We start from the raw sequence: 9631 nt of genomic DNA, 5'->3' as shown, positions 1-9631 counted from the left end.
TGAGTGCTGCCCAAGATTGTTGTGATTGTCGCTCCACCAAGCCACATGCTGCCGATTAACACCACCGCCACACTCCGTCCGCGCCTACCCCACCAATTTCGTCGCGCCCACTGATTTGCTACTATAAGGTCATGACGTCCTGCTCACACACTTCCTTGCACAACCTCATCCTCACCTCAGCTCCTGAGTATCGCTCTTGGGCCGTGACATCACCAACCTGCCTGCACCGATTCACGTCAACGAAGACACCAACCATGAATGCCACCACCGACGAGGTACGTTCTTCCCCTTGCTCGTCAGTTATATTACGTCTTTTAGTATATTTTTGGCTGCACTCCACCGCGCTCAGGTTAGTTTAGTGAGTTTATGTTGAGAAAACTATGTCACAAATGAATTCCCAAGGTACGGGTTGAGCCCGTCCATTACCTGCTAGGCACTAACAAAATTATGTCATTCAATGCCCTAGATCCTGTCGTCCCTCCCACGAGGGTCAGAAGGTCATCGGTCGCCCATCCCAGAGCTCGGAGCTCGACAAACCCCACAAGTTGGGACCTACGTGTACATCCACCTAGGACTCATCACATCACGTAATTTCATTCCTTTGGGGAATTATCCGTCGGATGACACCTTTAATTACAGTCGTCATCATTTTGGTATCAGAGCATCGTCTCGATACCGGACCGGACGACATGATCGACGATGTCCGGCATTAAATATAATGACAACTAAGTTGAAAAAAACTAACATTTTATCTCAATATATGTATATTATTTTTAAAATTTATGAAAGTTAATAAAGCTTATCAATAGATCAAAGTCCAATAAAATTAAAACTTTATAAAATAATTGATATGAGTTAATAATTTGGAATAACAAAATAAATAAATGATAACGAAGAAATTTATACAATAAGTTTATACAGTATATGACACTATGGACCACCTGAAACCAAGAAAAAATATTTTTCAATAAAATGTCTGAGAGAAGGCATAAAAAATCTTTGCATCTAAAGCTCGTGGGATGAATATTTTATCAAAGACAATGTGAATTGATATTTAACGAGAATTTAAAAACATTATGACTGAATTTAAACTTAAATAAGTTATAAATACATAATATAATGACAAACAGAATTAAATAAAAAATATTTTAAATAAAATGTTATTTATTTAATTCCTGTAGATATTTCTTAGACATAAATTTATATAAGTTGAATAAAATTATCATTTTTATTTCAATGAATTATACTACTTTGTAAATTTATGAAACTTGAATTTATCTTATTAATGAAGAATTATATTCCAATGAAATTAAAACTTTTTAAATAACTTATATGAGACGAAAAAGATTTGGGGATGAGAAAATAGTAAAAACAAATGAAGGACATTAATATTATGAATTCCAAATATATGATATTGCATAAATTTCATTCAGGTCATGTAAGTTATAATAAAAATATTATGAAACATAATTTCAAGATAATGGATATGATGAATAACATTTCTTGACCAATGTCAGACGCCGTCGGGGACGTCATCCGGTTGGGTATCGAGACAATGCTCTGATACCAAGATGATGGCGGATGTCATCGGTGACATCATCTGACGGGTAATAACCTACAGAGATGTAACTACGTGATACGAAGTCCTTGGAGGGAGTACATGTAGAGCCCAACTCGTGGGGTTTCGCGCAGATCAAAGTGATCAAAGCTCTAGAGTGAGAGACCGGTGATGATGCCGATGACCTCCTGACCCTCGTTGGAGTGATGATGGCAACTATGGCACCAAGCAGACTAAGTTTGTTGGCGCTCACACGTAACATACGGGCTTGGCCCATACATAAGAAATCACTCGAGTAAATTCTCTCGTAGTAGTTTATCCTCTCACCTATTCTAACTCGAGCGCATGGAGTGCAGCCGAAAAGTATCGACATAGAATAAATAAACCTGAAGAGCCATGGAAGCGAGGTACCTCTTTGGTGGCATCGCCCCAAAGTCTAAAATACTCGTCGGTGCAGGAGTCGGATGTGGGGATTCGATGGAGCTGTGCCGGAGACAGACACGACAGTGCCGTGTTGCTTGACTGACAGTGGAGTCGCGGCTTAGGAGACGTGATGCTAGAGAGGAGAGATAAGGGGGGTAGGGATGACGACAATGAGGCGAGGCACAGCGGTGTGCTATGCGACAGCAACGTCTCCGCGAGGTGGCGGTGTTCCAGTGAGTGCAGTGGCAGCAATGGCAGTGGTAGCGGCATGCAACATGGCACTGCGCAGCGTGGGCGTGAGCGGTGGCAACGTGGGTGAAACACAAGCCGCGGACGTGGTGTAGACTTTGTAGATGCAGTGTAGATGCACACCACCGTGTAGACAAAGTGTAGACAATGTCGACGTAGTGTAGACGCACACTGTTGTGTAGACGCGGTAGGGCGACGGTGCGGGACGGTGTAGACGCGCCGTAGTTGCAACAGTAGCATGACAATGGCGAGCGTTGCAATGCAGTGTGAGCGCGGAGCGGCATGACAGTAGCAGACGGCGCGAGCGTGGTGGGGCCACGGGAGAGGAGGCAGCATGGTGATCGCGGGCAGCACGGGGGCAACACGGGCGTAGCGCGGCATGCTATGGCATGGGCGCAGCACGGGTGCGCCGCGTCACAGTGATCCAGTGGGGCGCATTGGCTGTCGGCGATGGCGGTTCAGTGGGGGGTCACAGACAGGCGTGAGCGGTGTGACTAGTGGTGGTCGACGACGACTCGGCGACTGGCGGCGGTACGAACGGGTTGCGAAGGCGGTGGCGGGGTATACCAGCAGTGCAGTTTGTGTGGGCGGTCGCGGTAGGCAGTGGCACTCCAGCTGCGGCGGACGGTGCTGATGCAGGACGTCGTCAGGAATGTCGTGTAGTCGTCGCTGAGCGGTGGACTCGGTGTCAAAAATCAATGGTATCGGACAATGACCAGGGTGTCGCCTGACAAGGGATCCTAATGGTTGAGGACCTATGATGAAAAGAGGGAATAGTCTATGTTTAGTACGTGCAAGTGCCGACAAGCCTAGAGTTCTGACTCCCAGGAAACTGATGCAGTCACCCGGTGAAGGATAGTAGACCTCCTGAATCTCGTCTGGGAGGATCGAGGACCGCGCGTCGCGGGTACCGAAGAGCACCGCGCGGTCATCGGGCACCGTGCGTGGTGGGTACTGAGGAGCCTCATCGACTTCCTCGTACCGATGGTGATGAGGCCAGACGTGGTCATCACCGCTGGCCGATGGGTCTGCTACATGCCTGTGATCGCAGGGCCGAACTGGGTCATCACGGTGCCGGGTGGTTGGCTTCATATTCGCAATCGTGTCGTTGGATGTAGCGGTCCAGACGGGCCAGTCGGTCGGCCTCGTTCCCACAGGCATAGTCGTCTCGAGGCACGGACATCCTGTGGATCACGTGCGGGGTCTCGGGCGGGGTGTCGACGTTGTGGGATATCGCTGAGCCTTTGGTCAAACTCCTCGTACTCGTCATCGTCGTTGTAGGGACTCCTCCGTCGGTGCGCATGTCGAGCGACCCTGCGCGGATCGCGATGTCATCCTCGAGTGGTTGGCGCCAGATCGGCGTCGTGTATCGGAGATCGTGGGCGTGCGAGCATCTGTTCCACGCACTCCATCCTAGCGGCCATGGCGCGAAGATACACCCCTTGCTCCTCTGACGAGTCCTCATAGGGTCGGTGCTGACGGTGCATGCCTCCTCATTCGCGTCCTGCTCCTCGATCGCGTGTAGTGGCAGTCTGGGGTGTGACCTCATCGACTGGAGACTTCCTATGTGGTCGGCGACCCATGGTCGCCTCGTCCTCGAAATCACTAGGTGGTGAGCCTCCTAGTGATCGAGGGGAGTCATGCGGAGTTTGTTGGGGGCCACGGGAACCGTGAGTGTGTTAGCGTGGCCCGGACGACTCGAGGGCACCCGTGTCGATGGGTGTGGTCCGCATGGGCTCCATAGGCAGTTGTGTCGGAACGGCCATAGGCATCACGGGATGGGGTTCCGAGAGGGCAGTGGGTTGGCCCTCTCATCGGAACATCGCGAGACAACACGAGGGCACCCGTGTCGACGGTTCGGAACATCGCGAGGAGGTAAAACCGTCGCGTTGAGCTCTCCGGCTCGATCGCGTTTCTATGGCCATTCCTAGGGAGTCCTATATGAATTTCGAAAAACGATGCGATGCGGATGATGCTAATGATGCAGAAGAAACGTCGGAGACGTGCTGTGGGTGACCACAGCCGGGCTCTGATACCAATTTGATACAGGACGTCGTCAGGGACGTCGTCCAGTCATCACCAAGCGGTGGACTCGGTGTCGAAAATCAATGGTATCGGACAATGACCAGGGTGTCGTTTGACAAGGGGTCCTGACGGTTAAGGACCTATGATGAAATGCGGGAATAGTCTATGTTTAGTACGTGCGAGAGCCGACAAGCCTAGAGTTCCGACTCCCGGGAAATCGACAGAGTTGCCCGGTGAAGGATGGTAGACCTCCTGAACCTCGTCTTGGAGGATCGAGGATGCTACGGCGCCGAACGGGGTATTCCCCGCCGGATGTTGCTCGCACGGGACGGGTAGGCCCGACTCGTACCAAACAGGTACGACACTCTGATTCCGCGTGTTTTCACTCGTCCTGTCCCGCTCACCTACGTCTAACCCGAGCACAGTGGAGGCAATACGAAAGTGCACTGAAGGAAATAAGAGACGGTGATAGAGCGGCGTACCTCGTTGATATCTGTTGACCGTCCTGTCGGCTTCGTGTACTCGGCCTGGTGTGGCGTCGTCGGAGACAAAGGGTTGATGGCGTGCGGACCGGGGGGGGGGGGGCGCAAGTCGGCGCACGGGGTTGGCGCCAAACACGGTGGGCGGCAGTATCAGCAGTGGCGCCGCCGGCGCGTGTGCCGCGGTAATTGCGGCACACACACGCACGCCGGCGGCGGGCAAAACTGGCGTCGCGCGCGTTGGTGGGCAGTGGTCGCTGACGAGCGCCGCAATCCTGTGCGCAGCACAGTGTCACGACGCGGTCTAAGGATGGCTGCACGGGCGGGGCAACGGCAGCAGAGCAGCAAAGCATCTTCCGCGGTTGGCGGGACCGGCGCTGTGCGTGGGAGAAGAGCGGCGACTATGGTCAACGAGGTCGTGGCTCGCGCGCGCGAGTGACAGCGTCACGGCGTGGGTAAGCGATGGCCGCTGGGCCGGTGCTAGGGCCACACGCTCTGCACGGGAATGGAGTGTGGAGGCGCGAGACAGCGACCGTGAGCGGCAACTAGCGGCTCAAGCGGTCCGGACGTTCGCGGGCGAAGGCAAGGGAGCGGGGAACGGCGGGCGGCGGCCGCGGGTGGCAGCAGGCGACTCGCGGGCTCAGTGCACAACCGACTCGCGCGGCACGATGATGGCGTCCGTGGGTGGCACGGGCGAAGGCGGCTTTGAGCGCCGCGGCTGGTGGGCAGTGGCGGTAGGCTGGCAGCGGGCAGCAGAGGCAGCAGCAACCTCTTTCTCCTCCCTTTTCCTTCCATCCCTTCTTCCTTCTCCTCCCTCCTTCCTCCTTTCTCTTGGAGCGTGACCCTCTCTCTTTCGTGAGATAATTTCTTCAAAAAAAACAAGGGTGAATTCTTTAGGGCATCCAACGTTCCCTTTTATAGGAGAACGTGGATGAACCCCTAAAACATAAGTCAAAAACAAATAGAAGGGGAAGAGAGGAGGTGCAATCCCTTAGATGATGGAGGGGAAGATCCTTATAGTTTGGATCTCCCCTCGCTACAACGTGATCATAAGGGGGTTCGAGATGACAAACGACGAACTAAAATGAAAACGACGAACTAAAATGAAAACGATGAACTAAAACGAAAATGACAAACAAAAATGATGAACTAAAAAAACGGAGATAGAGTGCCCGTTACCCGGAATACTTGAATCCAGGGGTATGTATCATCGCCTTGGCTTGCTAGGCGGCCTGAATGCGGACCCACGGTGATGTCAATGATGATGGTGACATCTCCAAAGACGTTTCTGGGGGCTTGTGTGCCGCGCGATCGCGAGCGCCAGGGGCAACAGCCTTTCGAGTCGGCGGTGTCACGGGGCATGCAAGGACATCGCGACGGGTAATGGCTACGGGGCTCGGCGGCAGACCACATGGGGCCACATGCAATTGGGGGGGAGGTCAAGGGAGTGCGCCCGGTGGCAGGCGTCAGTTGTCGGACGCCAGCGCTGATCGGACAGCGGCGACATGCAGTGATTGGCGACGGTCAGGCGGTGGCAGAAAAAGCGGTCACGGTGATGCGGGGGCACGTTGGGCAACGGGCGATGGTGATTCGGCAATAGCGCTGGCGGTGACTCGGCGGCGATACAGTGGTCAATGGTGGTTACTTCTTACTCTCCTTTTTTGTTTTCATTCTTCTTTCTCTTCTTCCCCTTCTTCTTCTCCCTCTCTCTCTCTCTCGATCGTGCAGTGGTGGGTCCCTTTTCAAAAATTAAACTTTGACCTTGACCAAGTTGATAGGGCGCCCACTCCTTTCCTCATATAGGGGTGTTAATGGGCCCCTTGAAAGATGTCCAAAAAGGGGGCCCATTAGACATAGGGGGCCCCTTAAAAACCCAAACACATAAAGAAAAAACACTAACAAAAATAGAAAGAGGGGGTCGAAAGGAAGGGCCTTGCGGGTGGATATGGCCCAAAACATGTTGATACTTTTGAGCATGGGCATGTCTACGCCTTTGCCGTGGTGTGCGGGTCAGGATAGGCTCAAACTTTTGGATGTCGATGACGACGATGTGGGATACGACGACGTCTTTGATGGGCTTGCTCACTCCATCATTCACTCAATTACCATAATTTTATGTTTATTGATAAATTAAGATGGCTCAATTTACCTCATCTGATGAAATCACTTTCAGTCATGAAAACATACATATCTTAGGCATATACTTTCAATTTACCTCTACATAATTCTACGCACACATATTATCATTCAGAACTTGCATGTAGATTATTACCTTTGATGGACTTAATTTTCTCGAGTAGATTCTAGTAGCTTGTGTAGGGCAGAAATTAAATAAATAAAAAAGAGAAAATAGGGGTGTTTTTCAGCAAGCCAAGCACCAGTAGTAGAGCACTCAAGCCAGCTGCAGGTGGATAAACATAAGAGTGTTCTATTCCACCTACAGCCGACCAGTGCTACGCAAGCAATATCCCAAAAGGATCCCATAGGAATCACCAATGCAGGCCCACGGTAGTCAAACCCACACATGCACGCAAGTTGGGATGGTTTACTTTATTCAGTAGATAATTCAATGAGGAGTTTATATAACAGTGCTTGTTTTAAAATATCCATGCAGGATTAACATTTTTCTAACTTCCTCACTGCAAACGGGGCCAACAAGCCACAATAGCTAAAACTATGATGGAGGACCATCTCGGAGACGACACACCGGGGCGTCGTTAGCCACGCTGAGCAGCTCGCGTCGACGCTCGCCACCCGGGGTTTAAGTACTCCGCGTAAGTACGTCTTTTCACTTACGTTTGTTTTCATTTGGTTGTATTTCTGGATTTATGGATTGGGCCCATGTTGGGCCCTGTCCTTCGTCTTTCATTTTCTTTTTACGTTTGTATTTCAAATTTGTAAGGAGAGGCCGAACCACGTCTCGCGACGGTTCATCCTCTCCCACGTTCACTTGGCACCCATCCTCACTATATAAGGGGATGGCATGCCCAAGGAACATTTGGAGTCATTTGTTGAAAGTTCAAACTTGTGCCTCCCCTACCATAGGACTTAGCGTAGGAGGCGTGGCTAACCTCACACACGTTGAGATTACTCCGTGGCATAGAGCCCACGTTCTCTCGTTGAGATCACTCCGGGAGAACATGTTCAAGCGCGCCGTCGAGATCACTCCGGTGCGAGGAAAGATTTTCAAGAAGCCGCTGCCGTCAGAGCTGAAGAGGCCTTCGTCGAGATCACTCCAGAGGTCCTTGGAGACTCAAGAACGACGCCGACCCACTGTCAAACTGGGATTCCAATCCCAGATTCATCAAGAACTCTCTAACTTGGACGATTCTTGGTGGTTACCTGGCCAAGAACCCCCTTCTCGGTACCTTCTCCACACCATCCTCCTTCCTTTGCATCCCGCTACTCCACCCTGCCTCCTCCCCCATCGCTACCACCGTCCCCCTGCCCCCACACGATCGCCCACCACCCTCTTCACCCTCGCCCGCATCCTCCCTCCTGCGCCTTTATTTTACCCTTCCGATCCTTCTCTCTTGCACCATCCTGCCAGCACCCCCCTTCGTTCCCATCCTTCTTCTTTCCCCCCCCCCCCGTTTCTTGAACTCTCGCCCGCGCCCTTCCTCCTCGCCTCCGCCCTTCCTTCGCTCCTTCCCTTCCCCACCGCCATTTTCACCCTGCCACCCTCTCGCCTGTCCGCCCCTTCTTGACCCCTCCCTACTGCCGCGTTCTTTCCTACTCCGTCATCCCATCCTAACCCCGTTGCCCGTCAGCCCGTCAACCTTCCCCTCCTTCCCTCTCGCCCTGGCCATCTCTGCCTCGTCTCCTCTCCGCCGCCCCCGCTCGCCCCGGTACGAATCGCCACCACGCGCGCGCGCGCCCGCCTGTGACCAGCCACACGCGCGAACACGCAGTCGTCCGCCGCCCCGTCCGTCTTGTGCGCTCTCGGTACGCACTCGCGGCCCGCTTGCGCGCGATCATCACGTCCGCCCGGCCCAGCGATCGCACGCCCGTTTGCCAACGAACGTCCTCCGCACGCTTGCTGTGCGTCCGGTGAGCCAACTCGTCTGAGCGCGTTGCGTGCTCTCCTGCCGCGCGCGTGCCGCGCTCCCTCGGCCGATACTGCTGGGTGCTCTGAGTTACTACGCCGTCACAAGCTGCGCCTTCGTTTCCCTCGTCGTGATCGCCAGGCACCAGCCTAGCAGTCGCCTTTTTGGTGCCATCGACCCTGGAAGCCCACCTCATTCGAGCCGTCGCCCCCGACGACACCGTTTGCTCCTCATCGACGATACGGGATATATCTTTACGCCGTGGACTAGCGACATCCAGGTACCACTCCCTCCATCTTACCAGTATTATTACGTCTTGCAGTCTCGTCACCCGCTATCGTGTCTGCTACCGTGGTTTCTCGATACGTTTCACAAACATGATTAGCCATTTTGTCGAGTGTAGGAAATTCTTGCGGTTGAAGGATCCTCACCTGATTTTAGACGCCGAACATTCGTGAGCCATTAAACGCCTCTCACTAATTAGTCGTCTAGTAGGTCTAGCGGGTCATCGGGAGTTTGATCTTAGGATCACTTTCCTTCACCGACCGGCACGCCTTGCATCCTTAATCATTGACACTTGAACTGCTCATTCGTTATTCTTCGTTCATTGTCTTGCATATCACGACATCGCATCTTATTCTTGTGACGTAATACGAGCCGACCGATCCCGGCAGGTCGTATTACATCATATTGGTATCAGAGCCGGTCGTGTTAGCTTTCGCTTAACACGATCGGTAGAATATCACCAGAAATTTCTATTGAATTTTGCACGTCATATTTCGAAAGACATTTTATATTGCGTCGTGCATATTATTTTCCTGAATTATAACTCAACTATTATATCAATCTCG

The 9631-nt window shown here is 52.4% G+C and overlaps 1 long non-coding RNA gene across 1 annotated transcript; it reads right to left on the bottom strand.

Moving 5' to 3' along the window:
- Positions 1–816: 816 nt before the first annotated feature.
- Positions 817–4799, bottom strand: LOC144714763 (uncharacterized). Its single transcript, XR_013584470.1, has 2 exons — positions 4738–4799; positions 817–941 (listed from the first exon to the last, which is right to left on the bottom strand). It is a non-coding gene; the product is annotated as an uncharacterized LOC144714763 (long non-coding RNA).
- Between the last annotated feature and the right edge of the window lie 4832 nt (positions 4800–9631).

This window comes from Wolffia australiana, chromosome 18, assembly GCF_029677425.1.
Source record: "Wolffia australiana isolate 7733 chromosome 18, ASM2967742v1".
Lineage (NCBI taxonomy): Eukaryota > Viridiplantae > Streptophyta > Magnoliopsida > Alismatales > Araceae > Wolffia > Wolffia australiana.
This window is presented reverse-complemented; position numbering and strand designations above follow the sequence as displayed.